At 43.0% G+C, this 27,007-nt stretch overlaps 1 long non-coding RNA gene across 1 annotated transcript in view; it reads left to right on the top strand.

Annotated features, from left to right (window-relative positions):
• Positions 1 to 27,007, top strand: part of LOC142470473 (uncharacterized) — a 243,092-nt gene that overhangs the window by 109,811 nt on the left and 106,274 nt on the right. The window contains exon 3 of the long non-coding RNA XR_012789270.1: positions 17,327 to 17,509. This is a non-coding gene — a long non-coding RNA (uncharacterized LOC142470473). The remainder of the gene's footprint in view (positions 1 to 17,326; positions 17,510 to 27,007) is intronic.

Raw genomic sequence — 27,007 nt, 5'->3', positions numbered from 1 at the left:
TGCTAAGGTAATGAAGCAGCTGTAAATGCATTTTTCCTGCCTCGGATGCACGCTGGGGGGCTCCAGTACTGGTATTAATGTGTATCAGCTACGGAGACCCCCGGCATTAATCCTATGCAGGAAAAAGGCCAACATTTTTCCAAGTCCAGACTTATTGCTGCTCATCGACGCATCTCCCCACCAATCTGCCAAAATTTTGTGGCGTATTGATTTGGGGATAAGATCGCCAATTTAGGGCCGCGATAGGCGGCGATAGGCTAATTGCGGCTACTAGAATCGCTCGTGTTTATGATCATTCTGAAAATTGTCTATAAGTGGTCTATCGCCCCTCAGTCGGCGATTTGATTTTGGTCATAAGATTTTTCGGCGATACAGGCCGTTATCGCCCACTTATCGAGGCTTTCTGAATATGTGTAGCTATTTTGGCCAATTAGTGGTCGATGGGAGCAGCTCAGTGAGTAAAGACACTGACTGGCACTGAGAGTTTGAAGCAGGGGAGCCTGATTCAATTCCTGGTGTTGGCTCCATGTGACCTTGGGCAAGTCACTTTATCTCTCTGTGCCTCAGGCACCAAAAACATAGACTGTAAGCTCCACGGGTCAGGGACCTGTGCCTACACAATGTCTCTGTAAAGCGCTGCGTAAAACTAGCAGCGCTATACAAGAACATGCTATTATTATTATTATTATTATTACCTGTGCCCTCCGTCACTACACAGCTATCCCCCCTGCACTAAAACACACCCCTTCAAATCAACCTCACAAATTCTCTTTTTATCCATACTTTTCCTCGTTGCTTCTGGGAATATATCTCCCAATCCTGGTCCCTGCCTTATTTCTACATACTCTTGTCTTTGTCTGCTAAATGCAATTTTTACTTCTTCTGGTGTCAACCCCTCTAACCTTATAGCCATCCCCTACCACCCTCCCTCCTCTCTCCCTTTCTCCTGTGCCCTTTTAAATGCTCACTCCCTTTCTAACAAGTGCCTCTCTGTCCATGACTTCTTTCTCTTTCACTCTCTGCTCCTATTTGCTCTAACTGAGACTTGGCTCACTCAGTTTGACTCTGCTCTGGAAGCTGCCCTCTCTTATGGTGGCCTTTCTTTCTCCTACACTCTGCGCCCAGGTTACAGGGGTGGAGACTTGGGGCTTCTCCTCTCCCCCCTCTGCTGTTACCAAACCCTTCCTATTCCTTCCTCTCTTGCTTTTCCGTCCTTTGAGGCCCACACTGTCCAGATCTTTTCTCCTCTTCCTGTCCACGTGGCGGTCATCTATCGCACACCTACCTCTACTCATTCCCTTTCTGCCTTTCTCTCTCACTTTGAATCCTGGTTCTCTTTCTTTCTCTCCTCAGACTCTCCTGTTCTTCTCATTGGGGACTTCAACTGCCACATTGATGACCCCTCTCTCCCTTGGGCTGCCCGCTTACTCTCTCTACCCTCTTCTTTTGGCCTTCAACAGTGGACTGCCGCCAGCACCCACAAGGATGGCCACTACCTAGACCTGGTTTTTACTAAACTTTTCTCTCTGATTTCTCCATTTTCATTTTTCCTCTCTCTGACATAACCTGATATAATTTTCTCTCTCTCACTTCTCCCCTTCTCCACCTCAATCTACCCTCGGTTCTGCAGAGACCTGCACTCTATTAACCTACCAGCTTTTCATTCCACTTTATGCTCCTCCCTCTCCTCTCTCAGCATGGGTACAGACCCTGACAACCTGGTCAGGAACTACAACTCTGCCAAATCCTCCTCTCTCGATCTAAATGTCCCGCTTTCTCTCTGCCATCCTCGCCCTTCTAACCCCAGACCCTGGCTAATTTCCCACTTGCGCATGCTGCGTTCCTGCACTCGTTCCTCTGAACGCCTCTGGAGGAAATCTCACACTCTTGCAGACTTCCTTCACTTCACATTTATGCTATTCTGTTTCAACTCTGACCTCTCTCAAGCTATACAAACCTACTTTTCTTTACTAATCAACATGCACAAATCTAAGCCACGCTGACTCTTCCCTGTCTTTGACTCTACTCAAACCACCATCAGCTGCTTCTTCTTCCTCCATCTCTCCTCAGGACTTTGCTGACTATTTTAAGGAAATGTGGAATCCATACGTCAGAACATCCCCTCTGTTTCCTCCTTCCATCCTGCACTGCTACCCAACTCTCCTCCTGCCTTCCTTGACTCTTTTTCCACCATCTCAGAGGAGGTTGTTTCACTGCTGATCTCCTCCTCTCCCTCTACCACTTTCCCACTTGGCCCTATTCCTTCCCATCTCCTAAAACCTCTTGTTCCTACTATACTGTAACTCCTATGCTCACACACATTTTTAACTCTTCCCTCTACTCTGGGACCTTTCCCTCCTCCTTCAAACATACAACAGTTATACCATTACTCAAAAACAGCAAGCTTGACCCTACCTGTCTTTCTAACTATCGACCTGTCTCCATCTTGCCTTTTGCCTCTAAACTCCTTGAACGTCTTGCATTCTCTCGCTTGCTCCACTTTCACAACACCCATTCTCTCCTAGACCCTCTACAATCTGGTTTCCACACTGCTCACTCCACTGAAACAGCCCTCACAAACATTACTAATGACCTCCATACTGCCAAAGACAGAGGTCATTACATTCGGCTCATATTACTCAACCACTCTGCAGCATTTGACACCATGGACCACCCTCTTCTCCTTCACATTCGCAATACTCTTGGTATTCGTAACAAAGCTCTATCCTGGATCTCCTCTTAACTCTCCCATCATACTTTCAGTGTCTCTTCTGTTAACACGTCCTCCTCCTCTATCGATCTCTCTGTGGGGGTACCCCAGGGCTCTGTCCTGGGACCTCTTCTCTTTTATCTGAACACACTTTCTCTAGGTGACCTAATCACATCTCTTGGGTTTAAATATCACCTCTATGCTGATGACACTCAAATTTACTTTCCAACCCCTGACCTTACACCTGCTGTACAGACCAAAGTTTCTGAATGTCTGTCTTCGATATCATCTTGGATGGCCCTACGCCGACTTAAACTTAACATGGCAAAAAACGAACTCCTCATACTTCCTCCCAAACCTGGCCCTACTACCTCCTTCCACATTACTGTTGGTAGTAATATCATTCACTGAGTCGCCCAAGGACGCTGCCTAGGGGTCACACTAGACTCCTCTCTCACATTCAAAACGTTTCTAAAACCTGTCGCTTTTTCCTCCGCAATATAACAAAGATATGCCCTTTCCTCTGTTGTTCGTGTGCTAAAACTCTGACTCAGGCCCTCATTCTCTCCCGTCTTGACTAATGTAACCTCCTGTTGTCCGGCCTTCCTGCCTCTCGCCTATCTCCCCTACAATCTATCCTAAAAGCCGCTGCCAGAATCGCTCTACTCTTTCCTAAATCTGCCTCAGCGTCTCCCCTGCTCAATCACTCTCCTGCTTCCTTTCAAATCCTAAATCTCACACTCAATTCTCCTCCTAACTTTTAAAGCTTTACACTCTTCTGCCCCTCTTACATCACAGCCCTAATTTCTCACTATGCACTATCCCGACTCTTGCGTTCTGCTCAAGGATGTCTTCTCTCTACCCCCTCTGTATCTAAAGCCCTCTTCTGCCTTAAACCCTTCTCACTGACTGCCCCACACCTGTGAAATGCTATTCCCCTCAATACCCGACTAGCACCCTCTCTTTCCACCTTTAAGACCCACCTTAAGATACACTTGCTTAAAGAAGCATATGAATAGCACAGTGGATAATACTAGACACATGATATATTAATCTTGGCCCCTGCAGACACACTTACCAGAATTCCCTCCTACTGTCTCTGAACATTTTTCCTACCTTCCAATTAGATTGTAAGCTCCTCGGAGCAGGGACTCCTCTTCCGAAATGTTATTTTTATGTCTGAAGCACTTATTTCCATGTTATTTGTATTATTTGTTATTTATATTATTGTCAAGTGTATTACTACTGTGAAGCGCTATGTACACTAATGGCGCTATATAAATAAAAACATATATACATACATACATTTGTTTGTGCCTTTTATGTCCATACAAATACATTTGCACCATCAGTTTGCCTTATCTTTCCTCTGAGGTGGATTCCTGTTATAAAGCTGGATATACAGATGGATACCAGAGATCATGCATAGTCTTGCTGCCTATGTTTCACAAAGACTATTTTTATTGAGTGTATCTTTTGATATTTCTGTTCCAATGATCTATTCTCTTGCTGAAGAGATCTTTACTTTGCACTGTTTTCTATTGCTCTGGCTTGTCATTTAATCTGTTTGCGCTCCGCTTTTCTTTTTCACTTCATATACTTTTGGAAAGAATAGAAAACTTTCTTTCCTATTTGGGTTTTTGAGCTGCAATACCTATGTATTTATATGCTGTGATGCCCACACCACGTTGCAGTCTCTTTTCGTCCCAATGTAAGGCAGGAAACACTGCAATTCTCTATATGGGGTTTATTTACAGGGATTAAATCATACACCAACAGGCCCACTATCCCTTTAAATCAAAACAACACATAAAAATAACACCTATACCCTTTAGGGTAAACTAACTACACCGTAGCTTTAGTCCGCACTAACTGGATGGCCAGCTAAGCTGGTTCGCACCCCAAAATAGGTAGTATTATTTTTTAACATACACAGGGGGTCATGCACTAAGCTCAGATAAGTCACTTTTAGAGCGCAAAATGCTCTTAGAATGTGATGTTGCGCTCAACCCGATGCACTAAGCAACGCAAACGGGCACTTTGCGCTCTAAAACTGACTTTTTTCAGGAATTTTTTCTAAGTCCAACTTTGCTCGTTCGTAACCCTGTTTGCGTTAAATTCTGCCCTTAAGCGGGATGCACTAAGGCTCTTAGCGTACACGAAAGTTGCGTTGATCAGAACACGTCAGGTCAGAGTAGACGCAAAAAAAAGCAGGACTTAGAAAAAATTATTGCTTATCATTTTTGCATATGCAAAACCCATACAACAGGCCGGCGGGTGTCCCCAGCTGACCCCGCGGGGGTCCCCGAGGGAGGCCGGAAGTCGCGCGGGTTTCCCGGGGTCCCCGCGGGAGTCCCGGGGTACCCGCAGGCCTGCGGTACCAATGTTGCGCCTCTAAAAATAATAAACAATCTTTATAACTAAATACACCCCCCTAACACATACAATACAGTAAAGGGCAAAATTACTATTATCCACATATGGATAATAATGCATTTGCCCATTTTAAATACATATAAATTACAATAAATACAGTCAATATATATTACACTTACCTTTAACAGGCACCCACGATGAAGGCCGTCTTCATACTCATCTTCATCCTGCCCATGCCCCCTCCGATGCTGCAAAACACACACAAGAATAAAAACATCCAATGTAATGTCCCCTAACCCCTTAATCACCATAGCGGTTATTAACCGCTACAGTCATTAAGGGGTTAGCCCACCCTCACCCACCACTCGGAAGGCCTACATACTCTCCCCCACTAACCCCCCCACCCCGTGAGGCCTACAGAAGAAAGAAGACCAGGGTGTGGCTGAAGAAGAGAAGAAGACCCCGGAAGAGAGCGGAAGATACAAGAAAGAAGAATACAGATGAAGATGGATTACAAATAGAAGACCCCTGGATTGTTTTGGTTTATTATTTTATGGTTTATTATTTTATGGGTTCCTGTGCGTGGATTGGTTCGAGAGTAAGCTGTTCAATGGGAGTCGGTGAGTGGGTCAAGAAATGGTAAGTGAACAAAAGAAATGTATTTTATTTACTGTAACTTGTTCAATTTTTGTTTGTTTTTTTAATGTGTTTTATTTTTTATTTTTTTTTAGATCATTTCTTGCCACTGTATGTATGTATGTATGTCTAGATTAATATATACATACAGGGTAAGAAATGGTTTGGTAGGAAATGCTTGTATTGCTGTGTTAAAAAGGAATTTGGCTATGCTGCTATGCATAAATGTGTGTGTAATGTAATGTGAGGCTTGCTTTTGTATATTGTATTCTTTTTGGTACTTATTTTTTGTCTGATGGTAACTTGTTCTGTTTAACGATTGGAATAGTTAATTGTTTAATTGTTATGGATGAATTTTAAATTGTTTAGTGATTTGATTAATGAATGCTAATTGATTTATGGTTACTTGATTGGTTTAAATAGTATACTTGTTTGGATGTATTGGTATTTTGTTTGGAATATGTTATTGTTAACATTCATTTGCAGAGTGTACATGGTGCATAGATTGTATGCATCATGTATACAATGTAAATGCAATATTTTGATTGGCATTTAAGGCTTAGATTGGAAGATGAGATTGGATTTTTTTAGGAAATATGATTTTATTGTACTGTGTCTGTATGGAGAAGTGGTATTTGTAGTAGAGCATGTTTTTGATAACCCTTCTACATTTATTTGTATATTGGTTCATCATGTGTGTATGTATGTATATATATATATATATATATATATATATATATATATATATATATATATATATATATATATAGCAGAACGAAAAGAAAACAGCGCGGCTCCCATAACGTAATATTGTAATTTAATAATTAAAATGTCGTGCAAGTAAACTAACAGAGATGCCATATATAGATGCCAGTGAAAATGAAGCACATTGAAACACCTGAATGTTAATTAATGATTAAAACCATTAACTCTTGAAGGGCTGGAAAAGGGGGGAGTTGAAACATAAGGCAACAATGGGTAATTACATAACACATGATAAAAATGTTTAACAAAAATAAAAATGAATATATATACATATATAACCTTACATATCATCTGTATATACGCAATAAAAATTATGTCTGTGATGATACTACTAAGCACAAATGAAACATAATACAAATTTATTAATGTACAATATACAATAATAAACATAAAAATATAAAAATATGTATGAAAAATGTATGAAAAATGAAAATAAAAATAAAAAATAATAAATGAAAAATGAATAGAAATAAGAATAAAAACTTGAATATAAATAAAAAGGGAAATAGTATTATAAAAATGAAAACAATAACCAATATAATATAATATATATGTAAAAGTAAATACTTCATTTCCCAATAATAATAAACACAGGCATAAATTGGAATGGTGTCATTAAGTTGATATATACACCTATAGATGATGCAGTCATTAGACGAGAAAAGGGGCTATGAAACACTAGACCAGTGTACTGGTATCTATGTGTTCATTAAACCCTTTCAGTGACAAAGTATCCAGCGTATAGATCCAAAAGGTATATCGCAAACATAGCCTCTTGAATCTATCACCCCCAATATGGGACACTGGTATATGTTCAACACCCCTAATAGTTAGAGATGCCAGATCTTTGTTATGACAAATTGAATAATGTCTAGAAAGACTGTGGGCCAGATTTCCATTTATAATATTATGTCTATGCTCTAGAAACCTGGTACTCATAGGTCGAATCGTTCTCCCTATGTACTGTAGACCACAAGAGCACGAGAGGAGGTATACTACATAGGTGGAGAGACAGTTTGAGAATAACTACCGGTGGAGATTCAGTCTCCTCTGACCGTCTCTCCGGCAATCGTTCATGTGGACGTACTAGATGTCTTACATGTAAACATCTTATTGCCGGTGAGAAATTATGTTCTTTCTCTAACAAGAGAGGGCATGAGGTCAAGGGTAGGATAAACTGTCTCTCCACCTATGTAGTATACCTCCTCTCGTGCTCTTGTGGTCTACAGTACATAGGGAGAACGATTCGACCTACAGTATGAGTACCAGGTTTCTAGAGCATAGACATAATATTATTAATGGAAATCTGGCCCACAGTCTCTCTAGACATTATTCAATCTGTCATAACAAAGATCCGGCATCTCTAACTATTACAGTAGCGACATCTTTTATTCTAGTAAATGCCGGCGGCATGCCGGGATCTACCCCAGCTGCCGCCAGTCAGAAACGCGCGCCGCCGCGTTTCCCCCACGCACCCCCCCTCCACATCGCGCGCAATTACCCCCCCAAAGACACCCCGAACCCGGCTTCTACTCTGCCCCTCTGCTTCCCCGCACCCCCGCTTACCTAGATTTGAACTCCAGGGGTGTCGGGGAAGCCTGGGGAAGCCGGGGAAGACGGGGAAGCCGGGCGCGCTTGTGACCGTGACGTCACAGTGCGCCGCCACGCGCCGCGGCTACCCGCTTCCCAGCCTCATTCAGCCAGCGGCATTTGCTCGAATAAGAGCTGCCGCTGCTGTAGGTGTGTTGAACATATACTAGTGTCCCATATTGGGGGTGATAGATTAAAGAGGCTATGTTTGCGAGAGACCTTTTGGATCTATACGCAGGATACTTTGTCACCGAAAGGGTTTAATGAACACATAGATACCAGTACACTGGTCTAGTGTTTCATAGCCCCTTTTCTCGTCTAATGACTGCATCATCTTTAGGTGTATATATATCAACTTAATGACACCATTCCAATTTATGCCTGTGTTTATTATTATTGGGAAATGAAGTATTTACTTTTACATATATATTATATTATATTGGTTATTGTTTTCATTTTTATAATACTATTTCTCTTTTTATTTATATTCAAGTTTTTATTCTTATTTCTATTCATTTTTCATTTATTATTATTTTTTTTTTTTCATTTTTCATACATATTTTTATATTTTCTTTTATTATATTCATTTCATTATTAGTACTATAGCATGTTTATTATTGTATATTGTACATTAATACATTTTTATTATGTTTCATTTGTGCTTAGTACTAGTATCATCACAGACATCGTTTTTTTTGCGTATATACAGATGATATGTAAGGTTATATATGTATATATATTCATTTTTATTTTTGTTAAACATTTTTATCATGTGTTATGTAATTACCCATTGTTGCCTTATGTTTCAACTCCCCCCCTTTTCCAGCCCTTCAAGAGTTAATGGTTTTAATCATTAATTAACATTCAGGTGTTTCAATGTGCTCCACTTGCACTGGCATCTATATATGGCATCTCTGTTAGTATAGCTCTCCCCCTGAGGAAGTCGCATATCGCGACAAAACGCGTAGGGAAGGAGCTAGTATTGGACTTATTGATTTATTATTCATCATTTGAGAACATTTCGAGTTTACTAGTAACTCGATCGCTTTTGGAGCCAGTACTTTGTTTTACATCACGGTTGATGCAGGAAGTCTGACTGTTGTGTCAGCATCCTGTTACATTGGAGGACACACACTCTCGCGAGATCTATTACCAGGGTGAGATCAGGTGCGCGCGCACCCACCTGGCGTCCACGGCAGGAGTGTGCTGGACACCAACTTATCATTTCTCCACAGAGGCTCCACCGGGTGATTACGAAAGACTCTATATTCATGTCTTTATTTTATTTGCACATTGTAAGTGTCCGTGATTTACTTGCACGACATTTTAATTATTAAATTACAATATTACGCTATGGGAGCCGCGCTGTTTTCTTTTCGTTCTGCAGATTGAGAGGAAGGTGGTTTATCCTGAAGACTGGCAGCGACACCCAGCAGCTGTTTAAAGACACTTTTATTTTTATTTTTATTTTTATCCACTCACCTATCTCTTGGGGCTTTTTTCCTTATCCCCTTCACCACCCTTTTCCCACATCCACCCTCCCCTTCCCTCCCACTTGTTTGTGTTGTATGTTTAATTATGTTTCACTTTTAGCATCACATTTTTAGATATTGGTGTACTCCTTCGTGTGTATATACTACCACTGTGCAATTATCATAATTTTTATTTTGTTGTTCCAGCTAGTGCAGCAGTGTCCCCTTTTTCTTTGTTATATATATATATATATACAGTCTCTCTCTCTCTCTCTATATATATATATATACAGTGTTCGACAAACCTATACATTTGCTCGCCCCGGGCGAGTGGATTTAACCCCCGGGCGAGTAAATATTGGCCCAAGCAGCACACATTTGGTACTAGGTGGCGAGTAGATTTTATTGTGTGGCGAGTAGATTTTTTGGTGATTTGTCAACCACTGTATATATATATATATATATATATATATATATATATATATATATATATATATATATATATATATATATATATATTTATATATATGTGTATATATATAGTTGCATGATGAAGCCACTGTACAAATGAATGGGTGAAGGGTGGGTATCGGGCCAGGGTGGCTTAACCCCTTAATTACCTTTGCGGTTATTATCCGATAAGGTGATTAAGGGGTTAATTGATATCTGAATGTAATTGCAATGTATTGGCTATGTATTTTGTTGGCAATGGAGGACAAGGATTTTGCTGGCGATGGGGGCTTCTTATTGATGAGGTCAGTAGAACTTTATTTATGTTACTAGCTGATATACCCGGCGTTGCCCGGGCATGGAAGGGGAAGGGGCATGGAGTGGAAGGGGGGGGCAAAGGGCAGGGAGGGGGGGCAAAGGGCAGGGAGGGGGGGGCAAAGGGCAGGGGGGGCAAAGGGCAGGGAGGGGGGGGGCAAAGGGCAGGGAGGGGGGGGCAAAGGGCAGGGAGGGGGGGACTCAATCCCGACCACACACACACACACACAATCCCCCCTCCCACACACACACAATCCCCCCCCACACACACACACAATCCCCCCACACACACACACACAATCCCCCCCCACACAATCCCCACCCCCCACCCACAATCACTCAATCCCCACACTCAATCCCCACACACACACACACACAATCCCCCCCACACACAATCCCCCCATACACACACACCACACACACACACACACACACACGCACACACACACACACACACACACACACACACACACACACACACACACACACACACACACACACACACACACACACACACACACACACACACACACACACACACACACACACACACTCAATTCCCCCCACCCCCCACACACACACTCAATCCCTCCACACACACACTCAATCACTCCCCCCCCACCACCACCACCACCACCACCATCACAACCAACACACACACACACACACTTAATCAGTCCACAATTTCACCTGGGGGGGGCGACATGCTCCGATCCCCCAACCCCCCATGCTGCTGAAAACGGGAAGCAGACAGGAAGAGAAGGAGGGCTTGTCTGTGTGCAGAGAGAAGCCCCGCCCCCTCTGTAAGACACAGACATAGAAGCAGCAGCACGGATCTTCTGGCCCCACCCTCTCTGCAAGACACAGACATAGAAGCAGCAGCACGGAGCGCCCCCAGGTTTCCCTGCAAGCAGCTCGCGCCCCCCCTACATAATCGTGCGCCCCCCCAAGGGGGCGCGCCCCAAGCTAATGTATGTAACAACCCCCTACTCTGTGTGTGTGTGTGTGTGTGTGTGTGTGTGTGTGTGTGTGTGTGTGTGTGTGTGTGTGTGTGTGTGTGTGTGTGTGTGTGTGTGTGTGTGTGTGTGTGTGTGTGTGTGTGTGTGTGTGTGTGTGTGTGGCCCGTCACTCTGCCTCAGGCCAATGAGAGGTGTGCGGGGGCGGGCGACCCAAGGGACCAATGAGATTTCCCCTAGGGACACCGGACATCCAGACAGGCATACAGTGCTTTCACTAATATAGTATAGGATTATGCTAGTTAATGTGTTTAATAATGGGCAAATAATTTATTATCCATATCTGGATAATAGTTATTTGGCACATTATTGTACTGTATGTGTTGTGGGGGGGGGGGGTTGATGTATTGAATGTATAGGTCTGGTTTATTTTTTTACATACATTTTTGGTTCCTTTGGTCTGCGAGAGACCTCTGGAGACCACCTGAGGTATCCTCTGGATTCTCACGGGTACCAGGCTGAGTGGTTCAAGGGGGACACCTGCGGGGAATAACCAGTTGCCACACATCTGTGGGGGCACCGTGGACCCATAGGGACCACCCGTGGGTCCCCAGACCCCCATGGGAACCACCCGATGCCCCTCAGACACCTGTGAGTCTGACCCGGGGCTCCCAAACATCCACGGGCCTATCGTGGGGACCCAATTGTGGCCCACGGTGACCCGCGGAGACCACCTTGTGGGCCATGGCGCCTGGCGGGACCCACCAACAGGCCTCCAGAACCTGTGTGAAACATGTTGCTGGTAACCTGTAGGTCTGTGAGATGACCCGTCAGGCCCACCGGGGACTCACGTGGGCCTGGGGTATGAACCATGTATGTAAAAGAATAAATCATGTATTTATGGGGAGGGGGCACAGGGGGTGGGTTATGTTTTTAATAAATAGAATGATGTTTATTGTGGGGCAGTATATTGTTTTGATTGTGGGTACTGGGGGTGGGGGAGGGGGTATTGGCCCCAAGGGTATGTGGGTAGGCCTCCCGGCTGGGTAGAGGGTGAGGGTGGTTAGGCCTCATGGGGTGGGGGGTTCGTGGGGGAGGATATGTAGACCTCCCGAGTGGTGGGTGAGGGTGGGTTAACCCCTTCATGACTGTAGCGGTTAATAACCGCTATGGTGAATAAGGGGTTAGGGGACATTACATTGGATGTTTTTATTCTTGTGTGTGTTTTGCAGCATCGGAGGGGGCATGGGCAGGATGAAGATGAGGATGAAGACAGCCTTCATCGTGGGTGCCTGTAAAAGGTAAGTGTAATATATATTGACTGTATTTATTGTAATTGATATGTATTTAAAATGGGCAAATGCATTATTATCCATACAGTATGTGGATAATAGTTTTTTTGCCCATTACAGTACTGTATGTGTTAGAGGACGGGGGGGATGTGTGTTGTATATTGCTATGTTTATTGGGGACAATTGTCCCCAATAAACATGCTAATGTACCTTAACCCCTTCATTGCCTTAGCGGATAGCCGCTAAGGTAATGAAGCTGCATTAATGTAAATTTTAATAATAGTGTGTGGGAGCAGGGGGTCCCCTGAGCTAAACCGTATTGATTTCTGCCTCAGAGACCCCCTGCTTCCCGAGTTACAGGCCCCGGTTTGGGGCATCGGTGCCAGTGTCGCCGCCAACTTTATAGAGCCCACGTCGCGTCTTGGACGCTATAAAGATAGCGGCGACACTGGCACCCGATGCCCCATACCGGGGCCAGTAACTCGGGAAGCAGGGGGTCTCTGAGGCAGAAATCAATGCGGTTCAGCTCAGGGGACCCCCTGCTCCCGCACACTATTATTGAAATATACATGAATGCAGCTTCATTACCATTGCGGATAGCCGCTACTGTAATGAATTATTGTTAATTGTTATGTGTGTGTTAATACTAGTGTAGATGTGCAGGAGGTCTCCTGAGCTGAACTGCATTGGTTTCAGCCTCGGGGACCCCCTACTTCAGGAGATATAGGCCCCTTTATGGGGTGCCGGTATCCCCTGCAGAATTTAAATGTCCCGGTCACGTGACGCGGGAGCTTTAAAGTGCAGGGGATACCGGCACCCCATAACGGGGCCTACTGTATATCTCCTGAAGTAGGAGGTCCTCGGACCTGAAACCAATGCAGTTCAGGTCCTGAGACCCCCTGCTCATGTACACTATTATTAAAATGTATTTATGTAGCGTACGATCGCCTGTAACAGCCTTGCATGGAGATGGCAAATCTCCATGCAAATGTTACATGTGGCTTTTTTTTCTATCAGCTAGCGTACGTGAAGGTTAAGAATGCTAGCAGGGTGTAAAAAAGCATCACGTACGCTGTGGATGTTCTGAGCTATTTTGAGCAGGTACGTTGAAAAATGGGCTCAAGGCCTTAGTGAATCGCGTCCCCGGTTTCACTTTTTAACGAACCTGCTTTTTTGCAAAATCAGAATGCAAAGCCATTGAGCTTAGTGCATAGCCCCCACAGTCTTTGTACACAGCAATATAGGGGTTTGCTTATCTGTAAGTCCAGGTTTTGAGCAGACGCCCCGCTTCTGCGCGGCTGTAACAGGGGACTTATCCTTGCTCAAAAATGTGCCTCTAATCCAGCAGTGTAGTGGTTAACTGCTGGTAGACAATTAACCAACACGACCTGGCTGATTACAGGTGTCAGAAAAAGCCTGCCTCTGAGACAGGAAGAGAGATTCTTCCTAAGCCCACACGTGAGCTGAACCAGGAAACAGACAGAGGAGAGTTTCCTGAGTCTCACAGGTGAGACTGACAGAGGGAACACAGCCGTCTTGAGCCTGCCAAAACAGACTGCACGCTGCCAACAAGACACAGGGGACAATACTGTACTTCTAAACCTGGATCCTGACTTTGCCTTATCGCACAAGGGTGTGGACACCAGGAGAACAGATAAGCCTTCCCCTACAACTACAAGAGACAGAAAAGACTTTTCTTATAAGACTGTTATCTATGTCTATATACATATATATATAAATGTCTCTATGATGTGGGCTGTTGAATCACTGGGCTAACCACGCAGTTAAAGAGAGGTGGACTACAAGTGTATATATATTCCAAAGTGGAGCAGATTTTGTTTGCTGATTTTCACGTTTGCTGTGTTTAAAGCGACAGGCACAATAAAGCCTTATTTTTATTTCACCTTAAAACAGTCTCCATTGCGTACCTCTGCACATGTCCTCTTACAGCAGCCTTGTGGCCTTTCCTTCTTAGGAGAACTTGGCCCCACGTGAGTCCAAAGAAACTCTCCTCTGTATGTCCATGGTCAAGAACAGGACATCCCCGTTCCAGCACGGTCTGTCATCCTTTCCTTCTTCCCTCTGGGATTCAAACCCAGGCAGTCCCAGCAGGCTCTGCAACCAGCGGGCCTGGGAGGTCTGTGCCAGCTTCCGCTGCTGGGAGGACGCTGCTCTGTCCCCCTCTCTGGGAACAGCAGTGTCAATCTCTGTGACTCTCAGCATTGCAGCATTGCAGCATTGCAGCATTTCAGCTCTCTGTGTTTGCCTTAAACACTTCCTTGTTCACTCAAGGAGTCCATTCTGATTAATTAGGCAGCAGCTGCATTAGCCATTCTCTAAGGGGATTAACTCTCTGTGAGCTGGAAAGTACACTTACTGCACTGTTCCAGCACCTAGAGATACCTGATGGTATCACAATGCATATATATTATTTATCACATTAATATTGTTTTTTTAGTCTGTTCTAGACTATACACTGTATGTTTTTTTAAAGATATACCTTCACTTTAAGACCTCATTGGACTCTAACATTTTAAAGCATGTTCTTACTTTTTTTTCTTGTCACAGTCACCCTTGTGACAGGAAAGAAAAGATCATACGACGCGTGAAAAAAAAAAAAAAGAGTTGGCAAGATGGAAAAAAGAGCTTAAGCAAGAAGTCCTCCATGGGGTTGATGAAGCTGAGCATATTATGGAAAAACTGCTTTGAAAAAGTCCTCCTCGAACGACTAAAGCATGCTGAATTAAAGAGCATAATTAGAGACACTGGATATGTGCACAGTATTCAAGGACTTTGTCATCGGTGTTCTCTTCAAGCTTCCCATTTTTTGGGTGATGTGACATCACCTTACAGGGAGGGAAGCTATTCAATCAGGTACAATAGGCTTCCCTCCCTTTAAGGTGATGTCACATAGCCCAAAAAAGTAAAGGCGTCAAATGGTACATTTATCAATCGGATTGGTGGATTTACCATGTGATTCTATCAAGTTTGGTAGAGAAGTCAGTAGGGTGTCCATTGATTGCCAAAGTGGCTATCTGTGCCCTCCGTTGATGGCATAGATAACCAGGGTGACAATCAATGGATTAAATAGCTAGTGTTTGTTTTGATTGTATTGTAATTTGTATTTTATTTTATTGTAATGTGCAGTCCTGTATATTTGAATGGGCAAAAGCGCTATTAGCAATATTTGGCTGATAGGACTTTTGCCCATTCCTGTGTGCAGTGGTGGTTGTGGTTGTGGTGGTGGTGGTGGGGGGGATGGGTTAGGTGGTGTTTAAAGGGGTTGGATGAAGGGTGTAGTTGCCCCAAGGTGGGTTATTGGGCCTTCCGGGTGGGCAGCAAAAGGGGTTAACCCCTTAACCCCTTAATTACCTTAGCGGCTGCTACTGCTAAGTTAATTAAGGGGTTACTCATGTTTTAATGATTAGGCATCCTTTCTGGGATGCTGGTGCTAGTGAGGAGGAGAGCTTTTTTCCTCGCAGGGCAGTGGTAAGAAAAACAATGATTTCTGTAATTTGTATTTTATCATATAGTATATTTGAATGGGCAAAAGCACTATTAGCAATATTTGGCTAATAGAGCTATTGCTCATTCCTGTGTGTTGTGTTGGGGGTAGATGGTGTGGGTGAACGGGGTAGTTGCTCTGGGATTGGTGGTTAGGCCTGGGAGGGGGTGTGTGTGTAGTGGGAGGGTTAACCCCTTCATTACCTTAGTGGTTAGCCACTAAGGTAATTAAGCTCCGCTTCTATGTTATTTTTATTACATACAGTTAAATTACTACAAATCATTTTTTTATTTTAAAGACTGTGCTGGGAGACACAGAGAGAGGAACAGCTTCTTTCTGCTCTCTCTGAACAACTCTCCCAGACTGGTAGCGGCCTGGTAGGATTAACACAGTGGGAGTTCCATTCAGATGCAGAGACCCCCGCTGCATTAATCCTTTGTGCTGGGCCGTGATGTGCTAAGCCGCGATCACGGTCGCACTTGGGCGGGAATTTATTACTGGGGTTACGTTCAATTCAAGATTGTATGAACCTTTTGGAACTAATAAAAACAGAAGACATGCAACATCATACTATCAAAAATAAATAGGGAAATAAATGTGTAATTGGAAAAGTAAATTGCAATAACAGCAGCTCATGTTAGAATCATTGGAATGTTTTGGGCCTGCTTAAAGCGTGGCTGAAAGCAAATGAGAAGTTAAGAAATAATAATAGTATTACCTTAAATAGGTTTAATAGCCTTCTCCACTCAAAACATTTTCTTTAACAGAAAAATAAACACATATAAAATAGGTTCATACAACATAAAAGCTGCCAAAGTATAACATGTGGGTTAGGGGTGTTAAAAAGGATTTAATAATGGGCTTTTTTTTTAATATAAGTAGCCATCACCTTTATATGCGGTACAATATGAAAGAAGGAACACAAAAGCAATGTGGTAGTCATGGCTTTAAGTCACTCAGATTTGTATAGCCTGCCCTACCTTTGAACAAGCCGCCTTTCTGTCAGATGTATCTCTTTTGTAAGCTTGACATCTCTTCTGTAAGCACTTGCAGTTGCTTAAACTGGCAAAGCATTATTTAATATCTATTGAAGCCTCGTTAGTTAAAAATGCCCTGAACTCGGTAGTCCCAATATGAAATTGTTATTTCTTTTTTTTTTCACCCTGCTTAGAACTTTTTGTATTTTTTTTCACCCTTACATGTCAAAGGATGTTATCTCAATTTGAGTTTTCTGCTCTTTTTATTCCTACAACATAAAGGAGCCTTTGAACTGAAAATTACATAAAACACAATAATGTCAGATGAGATTGCAATCCATCGACATTGCAAACTAGAGCACTAGCTCCCAGGACACTATTTCTTGAGTATTATCTTACAAATTCATCTGTCTTGGAAATGGATGATATCGAAGAACTGGACCTATGAAAGTTACAACTGGTAAGGTAAGCTTTAAATTCATCACTACCAATTTTTTTTAGTATTGATGTTATTTGTTATTGTTAAGGATTGTTATTACAATGTTAGAACTGCAACAAAAAAAATGAATAAGGCACTTTTGAAATTAAATCCTTTGTTTGACTTCATAATAGCCAAGTTGTCTTTTCCATGAGATGAATTTTTTTTTCTTAAACTACCTTAAAGCGATAAAGGCAATAAAATGTATCATTTGGTATAATTGTTTGGAGATTAAATTAAATATTGATTATGTTGATGAGTGACTTTTTTAAACAATATTAAGGCAGAGATAACAAATAATATTTTGTTTTATATAGCTATAAAGTACCGAGAAATATGAATGTTACAATTGTTTAATGGTGATAGCGGTTTGAAATGAGAATCTTGTATACTTGGGTATTATTAAAAGCTAGCTACTACGGCTGTAAAGGTAGCAATCACTATATATTTTTAATATATATATATTTTTTATATATATATATATATAAGTCAGTCAGAACTCCATTAGCAGAAACATGTAGGTAGGTGCAGGTCCCATAAAAAATTGTAAGATAACGATACCGTGTATGTTTCTACAAAATCAGGAGACAGCACACAATCTTGAGCAGGTAAAGTGTATTTTCATGACATGGCACAAAACAACCCCATGATATCCCTTCTTATCATGCTGTAAATGCTCTTTATAATGTCATACAGAGCAAAAATTACAAGGATCTTCAAGTTTTAAAGTGCTACAGTGATTCATTCTTTAACATTATTTAATTCTGAAATATTTTTTATGCTGTATGTTTAGCAATTTTAAGAAAGTGTATATAATGCATTGAAAATGATTAATTTTGACATGCATAGGTAAGTAGAAATATGAATATGAATGTGCATTGTATCCCCTTTCTGAAGAAAAAACATAAACGTTTTTATTCCAGTTAATGTACCATAATGCACTCTAAACTCTGTGAATTAGTGTAATTTTAATTTATCATGTAAAACGTAATTGAGCTTTTTGAAGATATTTTTCTCCAATAGTGTTTGTAATTTAAATCATGATAAATAGTTTTTATTTTGTTCTGTGTCTGAGATACCATATGCTGAAATAATTAACATTTCATAATTGACTAAGAACGATCACAGCCTTTGCCTTTGTGTGGTAAAAATGATTAAATACATTTGAATGATCAAATAGATCCTCTGCGAGCAGTTAGATAACTTTGCATTCTAGATCAAAGTGTTTTAAATTACTTTACTTGTTACGTGATAGAGCTACCCTGTAGGGTTCTGAAACAATCTCCCCTGAATGTGTAGGTCAGAGGCACAAGTCAGATTTTATAATACTTAGACTATTGTAGTGGTGCATTATTTTTTTATGGAAGCCCAGTACGGCCAATGACCAGAGTCATGAAAGTGTGATCCACGCTTCTGTATACCAGTCAAATCGGCGATATCTGTCATTGACCTTAATGGTAAGTATTACCGATTTCAGCACTGTAGCGTGGAGTTACATGACCCCCAGAAGTTATAGTATAGTAATCACTGCATACGAATAATACAGTCAAATAACAACCACATGAAAGCACAAAGCATTCATCTGAAAATATATATTAGAAAAACACATCCTTTCCCAATGCCCTCACACATAGAGATGTAGCAGAGCTGGTTTTAAACACAGTTGTGCAGTTTTAAGTGAGTTATCGCTTACGAGAATTCATACCAGAATTGCCCCACTGCATTGAAATCATTCTTTTATTTATTTTTTTAACTTCCCATGATGATTGCACAGTTAAGTATAGAATGACAGGTATTTTGTCGCAAATGTACTGGACTGTACCTGTAACAGGTGATCATATGCCTGCAAAAACTATATAACCAAAGTCATTAAAATAGTTATTTACCTTAGGTGGTTGGACTAAAATGTATTACCTGGACCTCTATGTTACATACACAGTAAAATAGCCCATATGCAAACTCACACATAATGGCTCTCAAACTTACTGTTGCCTGCATAATATGTAGTATAGAGCTGGCATGATGAAGCCATAGAAGCCCTATTGTTTCTACCTTAGTCCCTCTATTTTGGCCTCATGTTCCTATCTCTATCTCTTTTGCCTCATGGCCTCCAATTCATATGTAAGCAAAACGGTGAAAACACTAGGAGTTCCTGTACATACAGATAGTGACGTGTTAGTCAAGTGACAAAATTATACACATTATTTTAGAGATAAATATGTGACTTTATATAATAAATAATGTGACAAATACACAGTGGAAAATATAATAAATATTTGCAACTCCCTGCTCGAACCCACTGGTAGGGACTGTTCTCGTAGGGCCCTATGGATTCTCGATATCTGCAATACTCCAGGAGGAGCATAGGATAAATGCATAAAGAAAGAAAGAAAACTAAGTGCAGGTGTTTTCAATTCAGTGACAATATAAATCTTGGATCTTATATTCTGTCTACTTACAATGTAGTAGGTAAATTAGTGCATACAGTAGCGGGCGGGCTGACTAATACGGCTGCCCCCGCAGTTTAAAAATAGCGCGGGCGGTGCGCGGGCTGTCTTTGGCCGAAACCCGGCCGGTTTTCCCGTGCCTCGGGCGCTTTCAATTGTAAGCGCCATTAGCGCTTATCTATTGAAGCGGCCGTCGCGCGGGATACTCCGTTTTTAAACGGAGAACTAGCCCGCTATGCTCCCAGCAAGCTTTAGCCGGGACAGTATCACAAACGTGGCAATCTTTCAGTAATTACATAGAATGGAGTGTACAGAGTACATAAAAGATCCCTAATGATAGCGCACCGCAGACCTGAGTTGTATTAAATCATGGTCATGATGTGCATCAAAGAACAAGCAAATATAATAGTTTTATTACATATAAATAGTTAAAAACGTGAAACCTCCTATTCCTCTCTGTGAGAGAAATGCTGTCTACTGCCTGTGAAGTGTATATAGGACCTGTGCAATTGGTATAGCAGAAGTGTGTCTGCTATAACTGCTTGAATAGCAAATCTTTCTGTAATATCACGAAGTTGGTACCTCAGGAAAAAAGAAGAACAAGGACCATTACGCAGCACATATATAACATTTGTAGGTATAAAAAATGTAAGAAATGCACTTACTTGTGCAAATTTTTAAAGCATATGACAAAATCAGTGTACAGATAGCTCAGCATCATGATAGTCTCACCGCCACCGCTCCCTCGTGTGCCATCTGACCCGGTGCTAGATCCCCAGCTGTCTCGGTCGGTCTCTTAGGCGCCTCAGTGCCTCCCCAGGCGTCTCCTCTCTGCCTCTCCATGCCTGCTCTCGATCGTATCTGGCTTCACTGGCATATCCCTGGGTCCTGATACGTCACTTCTGAGTTTGACATCACATCCGGTTGCGGACTTTTGGCAGATTAATACATTTTACTGCTGTTGCTCCTGCTGCGAGTATCCATATGACCAGTGTTCGACAAACCTATACATTTGCACGCCCCGGGCGAGTGGATTTAACATTGTGGCGAGCTCCTATTGGCCCAAGCAGCACACGTGTGGTTCTAGGTGGCGAGTAGATTTTTTTGTTCGGCGAGTAGATTTTTTGGTGATTTGTCGACCACTGCATATGACCATGCCATTTCTCCTCTTTCTCCCTGAATCCCTTTTCTTTTTTCCTCTCTGCCATTTTGTGCTTTCTCTTTTTCAATTTCTTTGGGGCATATTCATCACCAACATATATGTGTCAGTGCACCTGCTCTGGCCACTTCAAGTCAATGGCTGTGTACGCTGGATTGGGTGTGCTAATTTGTACCAGCACTTGATAAACCTGCCCCTTTGACTCTTTCTATTTCTGCCTCTGTATGACCTTCTAGCAGTTATCTGGCAACTACTTTTTAGACTGGTGAAGTTGTGCCTGGAATTCAGTGTGCTTTTCCATAAATGTTTCATTCTAGGATCAAATTTCTTAACCATAATTGTGATTGTCATCTAGCGGCTCCGAGTCCTAGAGAGAAATGCATAAAAATAGCTATTTAGACTTTTTATAAATATTTCTATATGTATGGCAAACTTCTTTCGTCACAAAATGATCAATGCATTTTTCTGACACCATAATGCAAGTTAGCATAAAAAAACAATATGCATATTGTCTAAAGTAGTTTCATATTTTGGATGAGGCAAGATGCCTTAATTCAGTATTTCTCAACCTTTTCATCAGGGAATCCGAGCCAGACAAGTTAATAGGGCTACCCAATGAATTAACAAGCACATGTGTTTATACTATATGTAAATGCGTTTGTGTTTGGTTATTCCCAAATCTCATATGGCTGGGGATCTTTGAGGATAGTTAATGCTTTATGTTTGACTCCTTCCTCAGTCAACCTCCTCCAGGCTTCACTTTCCCTCAAGCCTTTCTTTAAAATGTTTAAATCAGGAGGTGGGGCTTGGATGTGAAGCTGAGCAGACTTGTGCTCTGTGAGCTCCGTCCAATCAGCGAGGGACTCGACCTGTCTGGACACCCAAAGCAGACAGAAAGAGAGTGACTCCCCAAAAGACGAACCTTGGGAGCACAACCCCCCCCCCAGATTACATCTGAAGGGGAGAGAGGAATAACCCCTACTAGAGAAGAGTGCAGAGGCCATGCTGCAAGGAGTGATTGGCGGTGGCCATCTTGGAGCGGAGACTTGTCGGAGCGCTGCTGAGTCGGATGAGATTGTCCCTGCCACCAGGCCACAGGAGAGATCCTCTGTTAGGTGGATGGACTGGACGAGACACTTCCCTACTTGAGTGACCAGCAGAAAACTTGAGAGGGCTGAGAGACCACCCGGCTCAAGCGTCGTCCAGCCCCCTGTCCCTTACCCATGAAATTTTCAAGATAGCCACTGGGACTGCATGGTACACATAGAAAAACACACATATAAGGGCAAGAAGGAGAGAGCAGAGATACAGGGCTTCTGTAGTGGCCGGAACGTGGACAAAAGCACAAAGCAGATGCGGGAATAGCCGAGGAACCCAAGGGGGATAGCGGAAGCCCCATTGTTTAATACTGCACAGGGGAATATTCAACATTGCACAGGGGAAGCCCTGAAAACATTCAGATATTGGACCCATTACTTGGTCGGACCACGCTCCAATTGACCTGACCCTCACCCTCCCCTTGGTCAAAAATAACTCTTTTCATTGGAAATTAAACAATTCCCAACTTAATCACCCTGAAATAGAGAACAAAATTAAATGGGCCCTGTAACAGGGGACTTATCCCTGTTCACAACTGTGCCTCTAATCCAGCAGTGTGGTGGTTAACTGCTGGTAGCAAATTAACTAACACCACCTGCCTGATTAGAGGTGGTAGAAAAAGCCTGCCTTTGAGACAGGAAGTGACTCCTTAGCTAACTTGTGGGCTGAACTTTGGAGAACACAGATCTCTGGAGCTGACCTGTCTTGAGCTCTGTCAAGAAGAAACAGCAGAGCTGATTGCAAGACACCAAATAAGACTTCTAAACCTGGATGCTGATTTTCTGTGCACGCATGGGTACGGTTCCAGGAGAGCAGAGAAGCTTACTCTATAGCAGCTAACAGATAAGACTTTCATTCTAAAGAGACTTCTTATATCTGCTTATGTCATGCTATGTGTTTGGGGCTGGGAGACCTGCTTAACTATGAATTGTGAATTGCATGGGATTTCACTAGAAATACTCCCAAGTGAATTAAGCTTTGTTTCCCCCCCCCTGTGTTTGGATGATTTCCTGGTGAAAAGGAAAAGGCACAATAAAGCCTTATTATAATTTCACCTTATAAAAGCCTCCAATTGTGTACCTCTGTGAACGTCCGTCTACAGGCCCTTAAAGAATATTTTAAGCTCAACAAAGGCCCAGTCTCATCCCTGGCGATGCTCTAGGAAGCACATAAGGCAACGATTAGAGGTGATTTTATTTTCATTGCAGCTCATAAGAAAAAAGCTAAACTGAAAATATACAAAGAGCTAACTGATATAATTATAAATCTAGAACAATTACATAAAGCCAACCCATCAATAAAAATATACAAACGTATATTTGCGACGTGTTCCCTCCTTACCTGTCACAGCACAGACCTCCGCTCTGGCACCAGCATGTGCGCGCACCCCAGCTCTGCTTACAGAGCTTGCACACACGTGCTGCTCTTCTAGTGTGCCACGGAGCTTAGCTCCACCCCCTCGATGTGTTGCACTTCTCTCTCGCGCTGCGTGCACAGATGATGCCTTGCACCGTTCCCCAGCTAGTTCTCATCTAGCCCACTTGTCTCCTGCAGCCAATCCTTGCCTCCGCAGAGGCCGCGCCTCCGCTCTGCCTCTCTTGCTACTGGTTCCTGTGTGCTACAAATACCCTGCACTTCCCTTCCTGCTTTACTGAGCATAACTTGTTGTAGCCTTGAGCTCCTGCGTTTGTTGTGCCTTGCTCCTGTCTTGTGTTTCTTGCAGTTTGGATTCTATGTGTACCGTCCCGGCTTGACTTTTGAACCCCTCTGGTATTGACTCCTGGCTTACCCTCAACTCTGCTAACTTCTCCAACCCAGACCACGGCTATACGGACTTCCACGTTTCTGACCTCTCCAACCCCAGAACACGGTTTAACGGACTTTGACAATTCTGACCTCTCCATCCCAAGACCTTAGAAAGTATCAAGACAAACCCACTCTCTCCAACCCAGACCCGGCTACGTTGACAATCCACCTGCCAGGCATGCTTCCGCTGCTGTGGATGCGTGGTTCTATACTTCCCCACCTCAGTAACATCGGTCTTGTCTTGCTCGTGGGCAGCGCAAGTGTTACCCACAGATGATATCAATTTAAAATTAGCTAATCCCCAGATTTCGTTGCCTAACCTCCAAAAAACTGTATCAAATTTTGGGAAAATCTCCAGGTACAAAATTATTAATAACAAATCAGAGGCCCTAAATCTGACCCTCCCTGACCCAGAGATTAAATTACTAAAATTAAATTTTAACTATAGATGGAGTTCCTCTCACATTAAATATCTGGGAGTTAATGTGATCAGGAACTACCACTCTCTATACCAAAGCAACTACCCAGCCCTCTTTGACAAAATCAAAATTGACTTGGCGAAGTGGCAGGGATACCAGGTGTCGTGAATCGGGAGAATAGTTTCAGTTAAAATGAATATACTCCCTCGGTTATTATATCACTTCCAAACCCTACTTTTCCAGATACCTGGATCTGAACTAAAACATTTACAAAATAGAAAACAGTACTTCACTTTATCTGGCAGGGCAAAAGGCCAAGGATCGCTAGGTCAGTTATGATGACCTCGAAACTAAGAGGGGGCATGGGAGTTCCAGATATCTCAAAATATTGCCAAGCTGCCCAATTACAGCAAGTGGTGGTTTGGAATGCAGACCCAACCCAATACTGCTGGTTGACCATAGAATCCCAGTATTCTACGACGCCTTCTCTGCTAATATCCTTATGGGTCCCAGATAGGAAAGGTTTACAGGCAAAGGGTTTTGAGCTAGGTCCAATGAGATGCACCTGGGAGACCTGGACCAAATCCAAAGGCAAATTTAACCTCACGTCTCCCACCTCACAACTTATCCCACTTTTTAACAACCCCAACTTTTCCCCAGGATGTGGCACCAAACAATTTGACCAATTTAAAGCAAGGAATATTAGAGCATATGCCAATCTATTCCACAATGGGAAATGTCTTATTTTTCAAGAGCTTCAAACTGGATATGAAGCACCAGACTTAGGGCATCATGCAGTAAGCAGCGGAAAAATGCATTAGGCAGTTTAGCAATTAGCCATGTTTTTGGCGTGTTAAACTGGCTGTATGCTGTAAGGGGCGAATCCCTGGCGAATGAATGCGCCACCACCATTTGATGAAATGGCGTGTAACCGATGGCGGGACGGCTGCCTGGCGAGAAACTGCCGAGATGCTGTCCCCTGCCGAGATGTGTTTGCAGCAGAGAGAGATCCGCTGCTCTCTCGGCGCAAACATCAGCACAATAAAAAGTATTTTTTAAACCATTTTTATTCATAGTGTACATGTTCAGGGGGTCTCCAGAGGTGAACCGCATTGGTTTCAGGTCCGGGGACCACCTGCTTCCCGAGATACAGGCCCCTTTATGAGGTGCCGGTATCCCTCTGCATTTAAAAGTCCCGATCACGTGACCGCAGAATGTAAACAAAGCAGAGGGATACCGGCACCCCATAAAGGGGCCTGTATCTCGGGGAGCAGGGGGTCCCAGGCCTAAAACCAAAGCGGTTCCGCTCCGGAGACCCTCTGCACATCTACAGTATGAATAAAACACACACATCAATAAAGTCTCGTTCCTTACCTTACAGGGTATCTGCTATGGTAGCGAAGCAGCATTAATATTTATTTAATAATACTGTACAGTGAGCAGGGGGTCCCCCGAGCTGAACCGCATCACTTTGTGGACCAGGGACCCCCTGCTTCCCGAGTTACAGGCCCCGGTATGTGTGATCGGATGGGCAGTGTCACCGCCATGTTTATAGCGTCCCACACGCTACGTGCCCGCAATAAACATGGCGTCCACACTGTAACCGATGCCCCAAACTGGGGCCTGTAACTCAGGAAGCAGGGGGTCTCTGTGCCACAAATCAATGCGGTTCAGCTCAGGGGCCCCCCTGCTCCCGCACAATATTATTTAAATACATTAATGATGCTTCATTACCATAGCGGATAGCCGCTAAGGCAATGAAGGGGTTAACACATAATAGCATGTTTATTGGGGACAAATGCCCCCAATAAACATAGCACCAATACACAACATACAATACAGTAATGGGCAACATTACTATTATCCACAAATGAATAATAGTGCAGTTGTCCATTTAAAATACATACAGAACAATAAAGACATTAAATACATATACACTGGCGACACACTTTATTCGAGCTCGGCTAGTCCCACGAATTCGGGTATACCCGGGTGTATTGAGGTTTGTGACTGTTTTCTGCCCGAGTGCATTGAGGTATTTTCCAGGCAGGGATTGAAGCATTTTATTCCCGCTGGCTGCAATACTGCACAGTATATATATATATACTGCATTACAATTCATGAATTTATGCCATCTGGTAGACACGCGAAGCATTGCAGCCTATTAAATCCTAATCATTATCATTTAACAGATCAGCCGCCCGTCAGCCAGGCATGAACCCAGGCTGGGAAGGCAAATGCAACGGGGCTTGTCAGAGGTGAGGAGCGGCGCATTCCAGGTATCTGCCAGGTACATACTGGGTATTTGCTCGAATAAAGTGTGTCGGTGCAGTAGCACTCACCCATGTGCGGCTGCCACGATGAAGGCCATCCTCATCTTCACATCCTGCCCATGCCCCATCTGCTTCTTCAAAACAGACACAAGATTAAAAACATCCAATGTAATGTCCCCTAACCCCTTAATCACCATAGTGGTTATGAACAGCTACAGTAATTAAGGGGTTAACCCACCATCACCCACATACCCTCCCCCACTAACCCCCCACCCCCTGAGGC

The sequence above is a fragment of the Ascaphus truei genome, chromosome 1, assembly GCF_040206685.1.
Source record: "Ascaphus truei isolate aAscTru1 chromosome 1, aAscTru1.hap1, whole genome shotgun sequence".
Lineage (NCBI taxonomy): Eukaryota > Metazoa > Chordata > Amphibia > Anura > Ascaphidae > Ascaphus > Ascaphus truei.
The sequence above is the reverse complement of the archived record's forward strand: the minus strand, read 5'-3'. Positions and strand labels throughout refer to the sequence as shown.